At 46.1% G+C, this 18,345-nt stretch overlaps 1 protein-coding gene across 1 annotated transcript in view; it reads right to left on the reverse strand.

Annotated features, from left to right (window-relative positions):
• LOC148940544 (uncharacterized) overlaps positions 1–18,345 on the reverse strand; it is a 152,863-nt gene that overhangs the window by 50,608 nt on the left and 83,910 nt on the right. The gene's annotated exons all lie outside the window — the stretch shown is intronic.

Consider the following 18,345-nt stretch of genomic DNA (forward strand, 5'->3'; position numbering starts at 1 on the left):
TCGTCTCTACGTTTGTCTCGTCTCTATGTGTGTGTGGTCTATGTGTTTTTGTAGTCCCTGTGTGTGTCATCTCTCTGTGTTTGTTTCGACCCTGTGTGTTTGTCGTCTGTGTGTATGTCTTCTCTGTTTGTTTGTCGTCTCTATATGTGTGTCTTCTCTGTGTTTGTGTCTTCTGTGTGTGTGTCCTTTCTGTATGTGTGTCTTCTCAATGTGTGTATTTTATCTGTTTGTGTGTCTTCTCTTGGTTACTGTCGTCTCTTTGTGTTAATTTTCTATGTGTGTGTGTCGTCTCGTTGTTTATGTCGTCTTTGCTTGTGTGTCGTCTCTGTGTGTGTGTCATCTCTGTGTTTGTGTCGTCTCTGTATGTGTGTCATCTCTGTATGAGTGTCGTCTCTGTGTGTGCGTCGCCTCTGTGTGTGTGTGTCGTCTCTGTGTGTGTGTCGTCTCTTTGTGTGTGTCGTCTTTTTGTGTTACTGGTCTCTGTGTGTGTGTCGTCTCTGTCTGTGCGTAGTCTCGGTGTGTGTGTCGTCTCTCTGTGTTAGTCTTCTCTGTCTGTGTGTCGTCTCTCTGTGTGTGTCGTCTCTGTGTGTGTGTGGTCTGTGTGTGTCGTCTTTGTGTGTGTGTCATCTCTATGGGTTGGTCGTTTCTGTGTGTGTTTCGTCTCTGTGTGTGTTTGTCGTCTCTGTGTGTGTATCGTGTCTGTGCGTGTGTCGTCTTCATTTGTGTGTCGTCTCTCGTCTCTGTGTTTGTGTCGTCTCTCTGTGTGTGTCGTCTATGTGTGTTTGTCTTCTCATTGTGTGTTCCGTCTCAGTGTGTGAGTCGTCTCTATGGCCGTATTGTCTCTGTGTGTGTGTGGTCTCTGTGTGTGTGTCGTCTCTGTGGTTGTGTCATCTCTGTGAGTGTATCGTCTCTATGTGTGTGTTGTCTCTGTGTTTGTGTCGTCTCTATGTGCGTGTCGTCTCTGTTTGTGTCGTCTCTGTTTGTGTGCGGTCTGTGTGTGTCGTCTTTGTGTGTGTGTCATCTCTATGGGTTTGTCGTTTCTGTGTGTGTTTCATCTCTGTGTGTGTTTGTAGTTTCTGTGTGTGTATCGTGTCTATGCGTGTGTCGTGTCTGTGATTATGTCGTCTTTCTGTGTGTGTTGTGTATGTGTGTTTGTAGTCTCATTGTTTGTTCCGTCTCAGTGTGTGTGTTGTCTCTGTGGGTGTGTTGTCTCTGTGTGTGTGTTGTCTCTGTGTGTGTCGTCTCTGTGGCTGTGTCATATATGGGAGTGTATCGTCTCTATGTGTGTGGTGTCTCTGTGTTTGTGTCATCTCTGTGCTTGTATCGTCTCTACGTATGTGTCGTCTCTATGTGTGTGTCGTCTCTGTGTGTGTGTCGTCCCTGTGTGTGTCGTCTCTGTGTGTGTGTGTATCGTTTCTGTGTCGTCTCTGTGTTTGTGTCGTCTCTGTGCGTGTATCGTCTCTACATACGTGTCGGCTCTATGTGTTTAGTCTCTGTGTGTGTGTCGTCACTGTGCGCGTGTCATCTCTAAGTCTGTGTCTGTTCTCTGTGTGTGACGCCTCTGTTCGTGTGTCAATTGTCTGTGAATGTAGTCAGTGTGTTTTTGTAGTCTCTGTGTGTGTGTCGTGTGTGTGCGTTTCTCACCTCTGTTTTTGATTCGTCTCTGTGTTTGTCAACTCTGTGTGTGTGTCGTTTCTGTGTGAGTGTCGTCTCTGTGTGTGTTTTGTCTCTGTGTTTTTGTCGTTTCTATGTGTGTGTCTTCTGTGTGTGTGTGTGTCTGGTGTGTGTGTGTGTGTGTCGTCTCTGTGTGTGTGTCTACTTTGTATCTTCTCTCTGTGTGTGTTGTGTGTTTGTTTGTTTCATCTCTTTGTGTGTTTAATCTCTGTGTTTGTTTCTTCTTTTTGTGTGTGTCGTCTCTATGTATGTGTCTTCTCTGCGTGAGTGTTATCTATGTGTGTGAGTCATCTCTCTGTGGGTGTGTTCTCTGTGTGTGTGTTGTCTCTGTGTGTGTGTCGTCTCTATGTGTGAGTCGTTTCTGTGTGTGTGTCGTCTACTCTGTATGTGTTGTCTCTGTGTGTGTGTCGTCTCTGTGCTTTAGTCATCTCTCTGTGTGTTTGGTTTATGTTTGTGTTTTTTCTATGAGTCTGTGTGTTTCGCCTCTGTGTTTGTGTAGTCTCTGTGTGTGTTTAGTCTCTGTGTGTGTGTCGTCTGTGTGTGTAAGTATTGTCTGTGTGTGTGTCGTATCTATGTGTGTGTCGTCTCTGTGTGTGTGTAATCTCTGTGTGTGTGTCGTCTATGTGCGTCTGTCGTCTCTATGCGTGTGTCGTCTGTGTGTGTGTCGTCTCTGTGTACGTGTCGTCTTTCTGTGTATGTCTTCTCTGTGTTTGTGTCAATCCTGTGTGTGTGTCGTCTTTGTGTGTATGTCCTCTCTGTGTGTGTGTCGTTTCTATGTCTGTGTCATCTGTGTGTGTGTGTCGTTTCTGTGCGTGTCTTCTCTTTTTTTGTTTGGTCTCTGTATTTTAGTCTTATCTGTGTTTGCGTAGTCTCTCTGTGTTTGTTTCGTCTGTGTGCTTTTGTAGTGTATGTTTGTTTTTCGTCTCTGTGGGTGTGTCGTGTCTGTGTCTGTGTCGTCTCTCTGTGTGTGTCATCTCTATGTGTGTGTCGTCTCTGTATTTGTGTCGTCTCTGTGCGTGTATCGTCTCTACGTATGTGTCGTCTGTGTGTGTTTCGTCTCTGTGTGTGTTTAGTCTCTGTGCGATATCTGTGTGTGTGTCGTCTCTGTGTTTGTGTCGTCTCTGTGTGTGTGTCATGTCTGTGTGTGTCTCGTCTCTGTGTGTGTGTCTTCTGTGTGTGTGTGTCGTCTGTGTGTGTGTGTCGTGTCTCTGTGTGTGTCGTTTCTATGTTTTTGTCGTCTCAGTTTGTGTGTAGGCTATCTGTTTGTTTCGTCTCTGTGTGTGTATAGTCTCTGTGTGTGTGTGTTTGTCGTTTATGTTCGTGTGTCGTCTCTATGTGTGTGTCGTCTCTGTGTGTGTGTCGTGTCTGTGGGTGTGTCGTCTCTGTGTGTGTGTCGTCTCTTTGTGTGTGTCATTTCTGTGTGGGTGTCTTCTCTGTGTTTGTGTCATCTCTGTCGTCTCTGTGCGTGTGTCGTCTCTTTTTGTGTGTCGTCTCTGCTTGTTTGTCGTCTATGTGTGTTAGTCTTCTGTCTGTGTGTTTCGTCTTTGTTGATGTGTCGTCTCTGTGTGATTGTCGTCACTCTGTTTGTGTCGTCTCTCTGTGCTAGTCATCTGTTTGTGTATTTAGTCTGTGTGTGTGTGTAATCTATGTGTGTGTGTCTTGTCTGTGTGTGTCCTGTCTGTGTGTATCGTCTCTGAGTGTGTGTCGTCTTTACCTTTGTTTTATCCATGTGCGTTTTTCTTCTACTCGTTTGTCTCTTCTCTATGAGTGTGTCGTCTCTGTGTGAGCGTGTCTCATCTGTGTGTGTGTCGTCTCTGTGCGTGTATCGTCTCTATGTGTACGTAGTCTCTGTGTGTGTGTCGTCTGTGTGTGTGTTTGTGTCGCGTCTGTGTGTGTGTCTTCTCTGTGTGTGTTTCGTCTCTGTGTGTGTGTCGTCTCTTTGTGTAAGTAATTTTTCTGTGTGTGTCGTATCTATGTGTGTGTCGTCTCTGTGTGTGTGTCTTCTGTGTGTGTGTGTGTCGTCTCTGTGCGTAGGTCGTCTCTATGTGTGTGTGGTCTGTGTGTGTGTCGTCTATGTGTACGTGTCGTCTTTCTGTGTATGTCTTCTCTGTGTTTGTGTCATTCCTGTGTGTGTGTCGTCTTTGTGTGTATGTCGTCTCTATGTGTGTGTCGTTTCTATGTATGTGTATTCTTTGTGTGTGTGTCTTCTCTTTGTGTGTGTCTTATCTCTGTGTGTTTCGTTTCTGTGTATGTGTCCTCTCTGTGTGTTTGTCTTCTCTCTGTTTGTGTCTTCTCTGTGTGTGTGTCGTCTCTGTGTGTGTGTCGTGTCTGTGTGTCGTCTCTGTCTGTGTGTCGTCTCTATGTTTTTGTCATCTCTATATGTGTGCCATCCTTGTGCGTGTATAGTCTCTAAGTATGTGTCGTCTCTGTGCGTGTCGTGTCTGTGTGTGTGTCGTCTCTGTGAGATCTTTATGTGTGTGTCATCTGTGTTTGTGTCGTCTGTGTGTGTGTGTGTCGGCTCTGTGTTTGTGTCGTCTCTGTGTGTTCGTCGTTTCTGTGTTTGTCTCGTCTCTGTGTGTGTGTCATCTTTGTGTGTGTGTCATCTGTGTGTGTGTGTCGTTTCTGTGTGTGTGTCGTTTCTATGTTTGTTTCGTCTCTGTTTTTGTGTCGGCTCTATGTGTGTGACGTCTGTGTGTGTGTATCGTCTCTGTGTGTGTTTGTTTGTCGTTTCTGTGCGTGTGTCGTATCTTTGTGTGTGTCGTCTCTGTGTGTGTGTGTCGTGTTTGTATCGTCTCTGTGTTGGTGTCGTATCTGTGTGTGTGTCGTCTCTGTGTTTGTGTCATTTCTCTTTTTGTGTCATTTCTGTTTTTTAGTCGTGTTTATACGTTAGTCGTCTGTCTGTGTGTTAAGTTTTTGTGTGTTACCCTTCAATCTTCTTTAGTCGCCTCTCTGTGGTTTTATTCTCTGTGTATAAGTCGTCTATGTGTGTGAGTCGTCTCTGTGTGTTAGTCGTCTCTGGGTATGTGTCGTTTCTGTGTGTGTGTGCCGCGTCTGTGTGTGTTTAGTCTCTATGTGTGTGTCGTCTCTGTGTGTGTGTAGTCAATGTGTGTATGTCGTCTCTGTGCGTGTGTCGTCTCTAGGTGTGTGTCATCTATGTGTGTGTGTCGTCTCTGTGTGTGTCGTATCTATGTGTGTGTCGTCTCTCTGTGTTTGTTATCTGTGTGTGTGTCGTCTCTGCGAGTATGTCATCTATATGTCTGCCTTGTCTGTGTGTGTGTGTCGTCTCTGTGTATGTGTCGTATTTCTGTGTATGCCTTCTTTGTGTTTGTGTCATCCCTGTGTGTTTGTGTCGTCTGTGTGTGTATGTAATCTCTATGTGTGTGTCAATTCTATGTTAGTGTCATCTTTGTGTGTGGGTCATCTCTGTGTGTGTGTCGTCTCTCTATATGTGTCGTCTCTGTGTGTTTGTCGTCTCTCTGTGTGTGTCGTCTCTGTGTGTGTGTAACCTCTGTGTGTGTGTCGTCTCTCTGTCTGTGTGGTCTCTTGGTCTGTGTAGTCTCTTTATGTGTGTATTGTCTGTGTGTATGTCGTCTCTATGTGTGTGTTATCTCTATGTTTGTGTCATCTCTGTGCGTGTATCGTTTCTACGTTTGTGTCGTCTCTGTGTGTGTGTCGTCTCTCTGTGTGTGTAGTCTCTGTGTGTGTGTCGTCCCTGTGTGTGTTGTCTCTGTGTGTGTGTGTGTGGTGTCTGTGTCGTCTCTGTGTTTGTATCGTCTCTGTGCGTGTATCATCTCTACATACGTGTCGGCTCTATGTGTTTCGTCTCTGTGTGTGTGTCGTCTCTATGTGCGTGTCTTCTCTATGTGTGTGTCTTCTCTGTGTGTGTTTCGTCTCTGTGTTTGTGTCCTCTGTGTGTGTGTGTGTGGTTTCTGTGTCGTCTCTGTGTTTGTGTCGTCTCTGTGCGTGTATCATCTCTACATATGTGTCGGCTCTATGTGTTTCGTCTCTGTGTTTGTGTCGTCTCTGTGTGTGTGTCATCTGTGTGTGTGTGTGTCGTTTCTGTGTGCGTGTCGTCTGTATGTGTGTTTAGTCTCTGTTTTTGTGTCGTATCTATGTGTGTGTCGTCTCTGTGTGTGTGTCGACTTTGTATCTTCTATGTGTGTGTGTCGTCTCTGTGTGTGTGTCGTCTCTGTGTGTGTGTCGTCTCTGTGTTTGTGTCGTCTTTGTGTGTGTGTCGTCTCTGTGTGTGTGTCGTCTCTGCTTGTGTGTCGTCTCGGTGTCTTAGTAATCTCTGTTTGCGTGTCGTCTCTTTGTATGTTTCGTTTCTTTTTTTGTTCGGTGTCAGGGTGTGTTTCAGCTCTGTGTGTGTGTGTCGTCTGTCTGCATGTGTCTTATCTAATTATCTTTCGTCTGTTTGTGTGTATAGTCTCTTTGCGTTTTTCGTCTCTGTGCGTTTGTCGTCTCTACCTGTGTGTCATCTATATGTGTGTGTCGTCTTTGTGTAAGTCATCTCTCTGTGTGTGTCGTCTCTCTGTGTGTGTCATCTCTGTGTTTTTGTCGTCTATGTGCGTATGTCGTCTCTATGTGTGTGTTGTCTGTGTGTGTGTGTCGTCTCTGTGTGTGTGTCGTCTTTCTGTGTATGTCTTCTCTGTGTTTGTGTCATCCCTGTGTGTGTGTGTCGTCTTTGTGTGTATGTCTATGTGTGTGTCGTTTCTATGTATGTGTCATCTTTGTGTGTGGGCCGTCTCTGTGTGTGTGTCGTCTCTGTGTGTGTGTAGTCTCTGTGTGTTCGTCGTCTCTGTGTTTGAGTCGTCTCTGTGTTTTAATCGTCTCTGTGTGTGTGTCATCTCTGTGCGTGTGTGGTGTCTGTGTGTGTGTCGTCTCTGTGTGTGTGTCGTCTCTGTGTTTGTGTCGTCTCTGTGTGTGTGTCATCTCTGTGCATGTGTCGTCTCTATGTGTTTGTAGTCTCTGTGTTTCTGTCGTCTCTTTGCGTGTATCGTCTCTACGTGTGTATCGTCTCTATATTTGTGTCTTCTCTGTGTTTGTGTCGTCCCTGTGTGTGTCATATCTCTGTGTGTGTCGTCTCCGTGTTTTGTCGTCTCGGTGTATGTGTCGTCTTTGTTTGTAAGTCGTCTCTGTATGTGTTTTGTTTCGGTGTTTGTGTCATCTTTCTGTGTGGGTCCTCTCAATGTGTGTGTCATCTCTGTGTGTGTGTGTGTCGTCTTTGTGTGTTAATTGTCTCTGTGTGTGTGTCGTCTCTGTCTGTGTGTCGTCTCTGCTTGTGTGTCGTCTCTGTGTGTTAGTCAACTCTCTGTGTGTGTCGTCTCTGTGTGTGTGTCGTCTCTGTGTGTGTGTCGTCTCTGTGTGTGCGTCGCCTCTGTGTGTGTGTGTCGTCTCTGTGTGTGTGTCGTCTCTTTGTGTGTGTCGTCTTTGTGTGTTATTCGTCTCTGTGTGTGTGTCGTCTTTCTGTGTGTGTCGTCTGGGTGTGTGTGTCTTCTCCGCACTATTGTCGTCTCTGTGTGTGTGTCGTTTTTGGGTTTTTGTCGTCTCTGTGCTTGTTTCGTCTCTGAGTGTTTCTTCTCGGTGTTTAAGTCTTCTATGTGATTTTGTCGTCTGTGTGTTGGTGTTGTCTCTATGTGTGTGTAGTCTCTCTGTGTGTGTGGTCTGTTTGTGTCGTCTTTGTGTATGTGTCGTCTCAATGGGTTTGTCGTTTCTGTGTGTGTTTCGTCTCTGTGTGTGTTTGTAGTGTCTGTGTGTGTATCGTGTCTCTGCGTGTGTCGTCTTCATTTGTGTGTCGTCTCTCGTCTGTGTGTTTGTGTCGTCTTTCTGTGTGTGTAGTTTCTGTGTGTTTGTCGTCTAAGTGTGTGTTACGTCTCAGTGTGTGTGTCGTCTCTGTGTGTGTGTCGTCTCTGTGTGTGTGTCGTCTCTGTGTGCGTGTAGTCTTTGTGGGTGTGTCATCTCTGGGAGTGTATCGTCTCTATGTGTGTGTTGTCTCTGTGTTTGTGTCGTCTCTATGTGCGTGTCGTCTCTGTTTGTGTCGTCTCTGTTTGTGTGCGGTCTGTGTGTGTCTTCTTTGTGTGTGTGTCATCTCTATGGGTGTGTCGTTTCTGTGTGTGTTTCATATCTGTGTGTGTTTGTCGTCTCTGTGTGTGTATCGTGTCTGTGCGTGTGTCGTCTTCATTTGTGTGTCGTCTTCATTTGTGTGTCGTCTCTCGTCTCTGTGTTTGTGTCGTCTTTCTGTGTGTGTCGTTTATGTGTGTTTGTCGTCTCATTGTGTGTTCCGTCTCAGTGTGTGTGTCGTCTCTGTGGGTGTGTTGTCTCTGTCTGTGTGTTGTTTCTCTGTGTGAGTCGTCTCTGTGGCTGTGTCATATATGTGAGTGTATCGTCTCTCTGTGTGTGTTGTCTCTGTGTGTGTGTCGTCTCTGTGCTTGTATCGTCTCTACGTATGTGTCGTCTCTATGTGTGTGTCGTCTCTGTGTGTGTGTCGTCCCTGTGTTTGTCGTCTCTGTGTGTGTGTGTATGGTGTCTGTGTCGTCTCTGTGTTTGTGTCGTCTCTGTGCGTGTATCGTCTCTACATACGTGTCGGCTCTATGTGTTTAGTCTCTGTGTGTGTGTCGTCACTGTGCGCGTGTCATCTCTAAGTCTGTGTCATTTCTGTGTGTTTGTCGCCTCTGTGATTGTGTTGTCTCTGTGTTTTTGTCGTCTCTGAATGTGTGTTGTTTCTGTGTTTGTGTCTTCTCTGTGTGTGTCTCGTCTCTGTGTGTGTGTCGTCTCTGTGTGTGTCATCTGTGTGTGTGAGTCGTTTATGTGTGCGTGTCGTCTCTCTGTGTGTTTCGTCTCTGTTTTTGTTTCGTCTCTATGTGTGTGACGTCTGTGTGTGTGTGTATCGTCTGTGTGTGTGTGTGTCGTCTCTGTGTGTGTGTGTAGACTTTGTATCGTCTCTGTGTGTGTGTGTGTTCTCTGTGTGTGTGTCGTCTCTGTGTGTGTGTCATCTCTGTGTGCGTGTGGTATTTGTTTTTGTCTCGTGTCTATCTGTGTGTCTTTTGGATTTGTGTTTCATCTCTGGTTGAGTGCAGTATATGTGCGTGAGTCATCTCTGTGTGTGTGTCTTCTCTTTGCGTGTTTCGTCTGTGTATTTTTTTCGACTCTGTTTTTGTTGCATCTCTGTGTGTGTGTCGACTATCTTTGTTCGTCATTTGTGGTTGTGTGTCGTCTATGTGGGTGAGTCTTCTGTGTGTGTGTGTCTTCTCTGTGTCTATGTCGTCTCTGTGTGTCTGTGTTTAGAGTCTGTGTTTGTTTCGTCTCTGTGTGTGTTTAGTCTCTGTGTTTGTGTCGTCTCTGTGTGTTAGTAATTTCTATGTGTGTGTAGTATCTATGTGTGTGTTGTCTATGTGTGTGTCGTCTCTCTGTGTGTGTCATCTGTGTGTGTGTGTGTGTCGTGTCTGTGTGTAGGTCGTCTCTATGTGTGTGTTGTGTGTGTATGTGTGTCGTCTCTGTGTAAGTGTCGTCTTTGTGTGTATGTCGTCTCTGGGTGTGTGGCATTCCCTGTGTGTGTGTGTAGTGTTTGTGTGTGTGTCTATGTGTGTTTCGTTTCTATGTATGTTTAGTATTTGTGTGTGGGTCGTCTCTGTGTTTGTGTAGTATCTCTGTGTGTGTCCTCTCTGTGTGTTAGTCGTCTCAGTGTGTGTGTCGTCTCTTCGTTCTTTTAATCTCTGTGCGTCTCTCTTCTCTGTGTGGGTCTCGCTGGTATGCTTGTGTTTTCTCTGTAATTGGTTCTTGTGTGTGCGTGTCTTTGTCGTCTCTGTGTGTATTTTATCTCTATGTTTTTGTCGTCTCTGTATTTGTGTCGTCTCTCTGCGTGTATCGTCTCTACGTTTGTATCGTCTTTGTGTGTTTCTTCTGTCTGTGTATTTCGTCTCTGTGCGATCTCTGTGTTTGTGTCGTCTCTGTGTTTGTGTCGTCTCTGTGTGTTTGTCTTGTCTGTGTGTGTGTCGTCTCTGTGTGTGTGTCCTCTCTGTGTGTGTGTCATCTGTGTGTGTGTGTCATGTCTGTGTGTGTGTCGTTTCTATGTTTTTTTCGTATCTGTTTTTTTGTAGTCTCTCTGTGTGTGACGTATGTGTGTGTGTATCGTCTCTGTGTGTGTGTTTGTCGTTTCTGTGCGTGTGTCGTATCTATGTGTGTGTCGTCTCTGTGTGTGTGTCGTGTTTGTGTCGTCTCTGTGGGTGTGTCGTCTCTGTGTGTGTGTCGTCTCTTGGTTTGTGTCATGTATGTGTGTGTGTCATCTATGTGTTTGTGTCGTCTTTGTGTGTGTGTGGTCTCTGTGTGTGTGTCGTTTCTGCTTGTGTGTCGTCTCTCTGTGTTAGTCATCTCTCTGTGTGTGTCGTCTCTGTGGGTGTGTCGTCTCTGTGTCAGAGTCGTCTCTGTGTGTGTGTCGGCTCTGGGTGTGTGTCTTCTCTGTGTGTGTGTGTCGTCTCTCTGTGTGTGTAGTCTCTGTGTGTGTGTCGTCTCTGTGTGTGTGTCGTCTCTGTGTGTATGTCGTCTCTCAGTGTGTGTCGTATCTGTGTGTGTGTCGTCTCTGTGTGTGTCTTATCTCTGTGTGTGTGGTCTCTGTGTGTGTGTCGTCACTGTGTGTTTGTCGTCTCTGTGCGTGTGTCATCTCTGTGAGTTTCTGGTCTCTTTGTTTGTGTCGTCTGTGTTTGGGGGTCTTCTCTGTATATTTTTCATCTTTGTGGGTATGTCCTCTCTGTGTGTGTGTCATCCCTGTGTGTGTGTGTCGTCTTTGTGTGTATGTCATCTCTCTGTGTGTGTCGTTTCTATGTATGTGTCATCTTTGTGAGTGTGTCATGTCTGTGTGTGTGTCGTCTCTGTGTGTGTGTCGTCTCTGTGTGTGTATAGTGTCTGTTTTTTTGTCGTTTCTGTGTCTGTGTAGTCTGTGTGTGTGTGCTATCTCTATGTGTGTGTCATCTGGGTTTGTGTTGTATCTGTGTGTGTGTCTTGTCTTTGCGTGTTGCCTCTGTCTGCGTGAGTCGTCTCTATGTGTGTGCTGTCTCTGTGTTTGTGTCATCTCCGTGCGTGTATCGTCTCTACGTATGTGTCATCTCTATGTGTCTGTCGTCTCTGTGTCTATGTCGTCCCGCTGTCGTCTGGTGACCATCTCTGTGTTTGTTGTCTCTGTGTGGTCTCTGTGTGGTTTCTGTGTCGTGTTTGTGTTTGTATCGTCTCTGTGCGTGTATCATCTCTACATATGTGTCGGCTCTATGTGTTTCATCTCTGTGTGTGTGTCGTCTCTGTGCGCGTGTCATCTCTAAGTGTGTGTCATCTCTGTGTTTGTGTCGTCTCTGTGTTTGTGTCGTCTCTGTGTTTGTGTCGTATCTGTGTGTTTGTCGTCTCTGTGTTTGTTTCGTCTCTGTGTGTGTGTCGTCTGTCTATGTGAGTCGTGTCATTGTGTGTGTGTCGTCTCTGTGTGTGAGTCGTTTCTGTGTGAGTGTCGTCTGTATGTGTGTTTCGTCTCTGTTTTTGTGTCGTCTCTATGTGTGTGTCGTCTGTGTGTGTGTATCTCCTCTGTGTGTGTGTGTCGTCTCTGTGCGTGTCTCGTATCTATGTGTGTGTCGTCTCTGTGTGTGTGTCGTCTTTGTTTCGTCTCTGTGTGTGTGTGGTCTCTGTGTGTGTGTCTTCTCTGTGTGTGTGTCATCTCTGTGTGTTTTTCGTGTTTGTGTTTTTGTCGTCTCTGTGTTTGTTTCATCTCTGCTTGTGTGTCGTCTCTGTGTGTGTGTAATCTCTGTGTGTTTTTCTTCTCTGTGTGTGTGTTGTCTCTGTGTGTGTGCCGTCTCTGTGTGTGAGTCGTCTCTGTGTGTGTGTCGTCTCTGTGTGTTTGTCGTCACTGTGTGTATGTCGTCTCTGTGAGTGTGTAGTCTCTTAGTGTGTCTAGTCTATATGTGTGTCTCCTTGTGTGTCTGTCGTCTCTGTGTGTGTGTCGTCTGTATGTGTGTTTTCTCTGTGTGTGTGTCGTCTCTGTGTGTGTGTCGTGTCAATTTGTGTGTTGTCTCTCTGTGTGTGTCGTCTCTGTGTTTGTGTCGTCTCTGTGTGTGTGTCGTCTCTGTGTTTGTGTCATCCCTGTGTGTGTGTCGTCTTTGTGTGTGTGTCGTCTCTGTGTGTGTGTCGTCTCTGTGTTTGCGTCGTCTCTGTGTGTTTTTCGTCTCAGTGTGTGTGTCGTCTCTGTGTGTGTGTCGTCTCTGTGTGTGTGTCCTGCCTCTGTGAGTTTCGTGTCTGTGTGTTTGTCATCTCTGTGTGTGTGTATTCTGTGTGTCTGTCGCCCTCGTGTCTTTGTGTGTCGTCTCTGTGTGTTTGTCGTCTCTGTGTTTGTTTCTGTCTCTGTTTGCTTGTCGTCTCTGTATGTGTGTCGTCTCTTGGTGTGTGTCGTCTCTTTGTTTAATTATCACTCTGTTATTGTCATCTCTGTGTGTTTGTCGTCTCGTCGTGTGTTTTTTCTCTATGAGTCAGTCTTCTCTACTTGCGTATCGTCTCTGTGCGTGCCTTCTATATGCGTTAGTCATCTATGTTTGTTTGTCGTTTCTGTGTTTTTGTCGTCTATCTGTGTGTGTCGTCTCTGTGTGTGTCGTCTCTGTGTGTGTGTCGTCTGTGTGTGTCGCCTTTGTCTCTGTGTGTCTCTGTGTGTAGTCATCTCTCTGTGTGTGTCGTCTCTGTGTGTGTGTCGTCTCTGTGTGTGTGTCGTCTCTGTGTGTGAGTCGTCTCTGTGTGTGTCCCCTCTGTGTTTGTGTCGTCTCTGCTTGTGTGTCGTCTCTGTGTGTTAGTCATCTCTGTATGTGTGTGTCGTCTCTGTGTGTGTTTCGTCTCTGTGTGTGAGTCGTCTCTGTGTGTGTGTCGTCTCTGTGTGTGTGTCGTCTCAGTGTGTGTATCGTCTCTGTTTGTGTGTCGTCTCTTTGTGTGTGTCGTCTTTTTGTGTTAATTATCTCTGTGTGTGTGTCATCTCTGTTCGTGTGTCGTCTTTCTGTGTGAGTCGTCTCAGCCTTTTTGTGGTCTGTGTGTGTGTGTCGTCTCTGTGTGTGTGTCGTCTCTGTTTGTGTGTCGTCTCTGTGTGTGTCATCTCTGTGTGTAAGTCGTCTATGTTTGTTTGTCGTCTCTGTGTTTGTGTCGTCTCTATGTGCGTGTCGTCTCTGTTTGTGTCGTCTCTGTTTGTGTGTCGTCTGTGTGTGTCGTCTCTATGTTTGTGTCGTCTGTGTGTGTGTGTCGTCTGTATGTGTGTTTTTACTCTGACCTTTCGTTATCTTGGTGTAATTGTCGTCTGGCTTCGTTTTTCTACTTTGTGTGTTTGTAGTATGGGTGTCTGTGTAGTATCTGTTTGCCTTTTTTGTCTCTGTTTGTTTCGTCCCTGTGTGTGTGTCGTCCCTGTGTGTGTTTTGTTTTCGTTTGTGTGTTTGTGTCGTCTCTATGTGCGTGTCGTCTCTGTTTGTGTCGTCTCTGTTTGTGTGCCGTCTCTGTGTGTCGTCTTTGTGGGTGTGTCATCTCTATGTGTTTGTCGTTTCTGTGTGTTTCATCTCTGTGTGAGTTTGTTGTCTCTGTGTGTGTGTAGTGTCTCTGCGTGTGTCTTCTGTGCGTTTGTGTCATCTTTGTGTGCGTGTTGTCTATGTGTTTTTATCGTCTCTGTGTTTGTTCCGTCTCTTTGGGTGTGTCGCCTCTGTGGGTGTCTCGAATCTGTGTGTGTGTCGTCCCTGTGTGCGTGTCGTGTTTGTGGTTGTGTCATGTCTGTGTGTTTGTCGTCTCTATGTGTGTGTTTTCTCTATGTTTGTTTCGTCTCCATGCGTGTATTGTTTCTACGTATGTGTCGGCTCTATGTGTGTGTCGTCTCTGTGTGTGTGTCGTCCCTGTGTTTGTCGTCTCTGTGTGTGTGTGTGTGGTTTCTGTATCGTCTCTGTGTTTGTGTCTTCTCTGTGCGTGTATCGTCTCTACATACGTGTCGGCTCTATGTGTTTAGTCTCTGTGTGTGTGTCGTCTCTGTGCGCGTGTCATCTCTGAGTGTGTGTCGTTTCTGTGTGTGTGTCCTCTCTGTGTTTGTGTCGTCTCCGTCTGTTTGTTATCTCTGTGTGTGTGTCTTCTCTCTGTGTGTATCGTCTCTGTGTGTGTGTCGTCACTTTGTGTGTCGTCTCTGTGTGTAAGTCGTCTATGTTTGTTTGTCGTCTCTGTGTGTGTGTCGTCTCTATGTGCGTGTCGTCTCTGTTTGTGTCGTCTCTGTTTGTGTGTGGTCTGTGTGTGTCGTCTTTGTGCGTGTGTCATCTCTATGGGTTTGTCGTTTCTGTGTGTTTCGTCTCTGTGTGTGTTTGTCGTCTCTGTGTGTGTTTCGTGTATGTGAGTGTGTCGTCTTCATTTGTGTGTCGTCTCTCGTCTCTGTGTGTGTATCGTCTCTGTGTTTGTGTCGTTTTTTTTTTTGTTTCGTCTCTCTGTGTTTGTATTGTCTGTTTGTGTGTCGTCTCTGTGTGTGTCATCTGTTTGTGTGCGTCTTTTGTATGTGCGTGTAGTCTGTATGTGTGTTTCGTCTCTGTTTGTGAGTCGTCTGTAAGTGTGTGACGTCTGTGTGTGTGTGTGTGTGTATCGTCTGTGTGTTTGTGGCGTCTCTGTGCGTGTCTCGTATCTTTGTGTGTGTCGTCTCTGTGTGTGTGTCGTCTATGTTTCTTCTCTGTGTGTGTGTGTCGTCTCTGTGTGTGTGTCGTCTCTGTGTGTGTGTCATATTTCTATGTGTGTCATCTCTGTGTTTGTGTCTTGTCTGTATGTGTCATCCTCGTGTGTGTTTGTGTCTTCTCTTTATTTGTGTTTTGTTTGTGTGTGTGTTGTCTCGGTGTGTGTGTCGTATCTGTGTGTATTTGTAGCCTCTGTGTGTGTGTCGTCTCTGCTTGTTTGTTGTCCCTATGTGTGTGTCATCTCTCTGTGTGTATAGTTTCTGTGTGTGTGTCATGTCTGTGTGTGTGTCGTCTCTGTGTTTGAGTAATCTCTATTTTTGTTTCGTCTCTGTGCGTTAGTCGCCTCTCAGTGCTTCGGTTTTCTCTATGTTTGCGTCGTCTCTGTGTTTTTGTCGTCTTTGTTTGTTAATCGTCTGTGCGTGTGTTTCGTCTTGGTCGGTGTGTCGTCTCTATGTTTGGGCCCTGTGTCTATCTGTTTCTTCTTTGTCTGTGTGTGGTCTCTCTGTGTGTGTCGTCTCTGTGACTGTGTCGTCTCTGTGTCTGTGTCGTCTCTGTGTCTGTGTCGTCCCTTTGTTTGTGTCGTCTCTGTGTGTAAGTCGTCTTGTTTGTTTGTCGTCTCTATGTTTGTTTCGTCTCTATGTGCGTGTCGTCTCTGTTTGTGTCGTCTCTGTTTTGTGTGTGGTCTGTGTGTGTCGTCTTTGTGTGTGTGTCATCTCTATGGGTTTGTCGTGTCTGTGTGTGTTTCGTCTCTGTGTGTGTTTGTCGTCTCTGTGCGTGTGTCATCTCTGTGTGTGTGTCGTCTCTGTGTGTGTATCGTGTCTGTGCGTGTGTCGTCTTCATTTGTGTGTCGTCTCTCGTCTCTGTGTTTGTGTCGTCTCTGTCTGTTTGTCGTCTCATTGTGTGTTCCGTCTCAGTGTGTGTGTCGCTTGTGTGTGTGTGTTGTCTCTGTGTGTGTGTCGTCTCTGTGTGTGTGTGTCATCTCTGTGGTTGTGTCATCTCTGTGAGTGTGTCGTCTCTATGCGTGTGTTGTCTCTACGTTTGTGTCGTCTCCGTGTTTGTATTGTTTCTATGTGTGTGTCGGCTCTATGTGTGTGTCGTCTCTGTGTGTGTGTCTTCCCTGTGTGTGTTTACTCTGTGTGTGTGTGTGGTTTGTGTATCTTCTCTGTGTGTGTATCTTCTCTTTACGTGTTTAATCTCTACTTCCGTGTCGTCTCTATGTGTGTAATCTCTGTGTGTGTGTCGTCACTGTGAGAGTGTCATATCTAAGTGTGTTTCTTTTCTCTGTTTGTGTCGTCTCTGTGTGTGTGTCGTCTCTGTGTTTGGTTCTTCTCTATTTGTGTGTCGTGTATGTGTTTGTGTTGTCTCTATGCGTGTGTCGTCTCTGGGTGTCTGTCGTCTCTGTGTGTGTGTCATCTGTGTGTGTGTGTCGTTTCTGTGTGCGTGTCATCTATATTTGTGTTTCGTCTCTGTTTTTGTGTCGTCTCTATGTGTGTGACGTCTGTGTGTGTGTGTATAGTCTGTGTGTGTGTGTCGTCTCTGTGCGTGTGTCGTATCTGTGTGTGTGTCGACTTTGTGTCGTCTCTGTTTGTTTGTGGTCTATATTTTTTTGTCGTCTCAATGTGTATCTCATCTATATGTTTTTGTCGTCTATGAGTGTGTGTCGTATCTGTGGTTGTGTCGTTTCTGTGTTTGTGTGGTCTCTGTGTGTGTGTCGTCTCTGTGTGTTTGTCGTCTCTGTGTGTGTGTCGTCTCTGTTTGTGTGTCGTCTCTGTGTGTTAGTCAACTCTCTGTGTGTGTCGACATTGATGTTTTGTTGTCTTTGAGCGTGTGTTGTCTCTGTGTGTGTGACGTCTCTGTGTGTGTGTCTTCTGTGTGTGTGTGTCATCTCAGTGTATTTGTTATCTCTATGTGTGTGTCGTCTCTATGTGTGTATCGTCACTGTGTGTATGTCGTCTCTGTGAGTGTGTCGTCTCTACGTGTGTGTAGTCTCTGTGCGTGTGTCGTCTCTATGTGTGTGTCGTCTCTCTGTGTTTGTCGTCTCTGTGTGTGTGTCGTCTCTGTGCGTATGTCGTCTCTATGACTGTGTTGTCTGTGTGTGTGTGTCGTCTCTGTGTCTGTGTCGTCTATCTGTGTATGCCTTCTTTGTGTTTGACTCATTGCTGTGGGTGTGTGTCGTCTTTGTGTGTATGTCGTCTCTTTGTCTGTGTCGTTTCTATGTTAGTGTCATCTTTGTGTGTTGGTCGTCTCTGTGTGTGTGTCGTCTCACTGTGTGTGTCGTCTCTGTGTGAGTGTCGTCTCTGTGTGTGCGTCGTCTCTGTGTGTTAGTCATCTCAGAGTGTGTGTCGTCTCTGTGCGTGTGTCGTCTCTTTGTGTGTGTCTTCTCTGTGTGTGTCGTCTCTGTGTGTGTCGTGTCTGTGTGTGTCGTTTCTGTGTGTGTATCTTACCAATGCGTGTGTCGTCTCTGCGTGTGTGGCGTCTCTGTGGGTGTATCGTCTCTACGTATGTGTCGTCTCTATGTGTGTGTCGTCTCTGTGTGTGTGTTGTCCCTGTGTGTGTCGTCTCTGTGTGTGTGTCTGGTTTCTGTGTCGTCTCCGTTCGTGTGTCGTCTCTGTGTGTGAGTCGTCTCTTTGTGTGTGTCTTCTCTATGTGTGCGTCTTCTCTGTGTGTGTGTCGTCTCTGTGTGTGTTTGTGTCGCGTCTGTGTGTGTGTCTCGTCTTTTTGTGTAAGTCATCTCTCTGTGTGTATCGTATCTATGTGTGTGTCGTCTCTCTGTGTGTGTTATCTCTGTGTGTGTGTGTCGTCTCTGTGCGTATGTCGTCTCTGTGTGTGTGGTGTCTGTGTGTGTGTGTCGTCTCTGTGTATGTGTCGCCTTTCTGTGTATGTCTTCTCTGTGTTTGTGTTATCCCTGTGTGTGTCGTCTTTGTGTGTATGTCGTCTCTATGTGTGTTTCTTTTCTATTTATGTGTCATCTTTGTGTTTGGGTCGTCTCTGTGTGTGTGTCGTCTCTGTGTGTGTGTCGTCTCTCTGTCTGTGTCGTCTCTCTGTTTGTGTCGTCTGTTTGTGTTTTTCGGCTCTGTGCGTGTGTCGTCTCTATGTGTGTGTCGTCTCTGTGTGTGTGTCGTCTCTTTGAGTGTTTAGTCTCTACGTATGTGTCGTATGTGTGTGTGTGTCGTGTCTTTGAGCGTGTCATCTCTTTGTATGTGTCATCTCTGTGTGTGAGTCGTCTAAGTATTTTTCTCGTCTCTGTTTGTGTGTACTCTCAGTGTTTTGGTCTTGTCTGTGTGCTATTCGTCTATGTGTGTGTGTGGTCTGTCTGTTTGTGTTTTCTCTGTGTTTGTGTCGTGTCTGTGTGTGTCGTCTCTATGTGTTTGCCTTCTCTTTGTGTGTGTCGTCTCTTTGTTTTCGTTGACTGTGTGTGCTAGTTTTCTCTGTGTGTTTGTCATCTCTTTGTTTGAGTCGTCTGAGTGTGTTTGCTGTCTGTGTGTGTATGACGTTTCTATCCGTTAGCCGTCTCTGTTTCTGAATCGTCTCTGTGTGTGTCGTCTCAATGTGTGTGTTGTCTCTGTTTGTGTGTCGTCTCTTTGTGTGTGTCGTCTTTGTGTGTTAATTGTCTCTGTGTGTGTGTCGTCTCTGTCTGTGCGTCGTCTCGGTGTGTGTGTCGTCTCTGTGCGTGTGTCGTCTCTCTGTGTTAGTATTCTCTATCTGTGTGTCGTCTCTGTGTGTGTCTCCTCTGTGTGTGTGTCGTCTCTGTGCATGGTTCATCTGTCTGTGATAGTCTTTTATGTGTTTGGGTCATATCTGTGTGTGTGTCGTCTCTATGTGCGTGGAGAGTCTCTTTGTGTGCGGTCTGTGTGTGTCTTCTTTGTTCGTGTGCGATATCAATGTGTGTGTCGTCTCTGTGTGTGTTTCGTGTGTGTGTGTTTGTCGTCTCTGTGCGAGTATTATCTATGTGTATGTGTAGTCTCTCTGCTTGTGTCGT

The sequence above is a fragment of the Artemia sp. Qi Xiang Cuo genome, chromosome 19 (assembly GCF_049724085.1).
Source record: "Artemia sp. Qi Xiang Cuo chromosome 19, ASM4972408v1, whole genome shotgun sequence".
Taxonomy (NCBI): Eukaryota; Metazoa; Arthropoda; class Branchiopoda; order Anostraca; family Artemiidae; genus Artemia; species Artemia sp. Qi Xiang Cuo.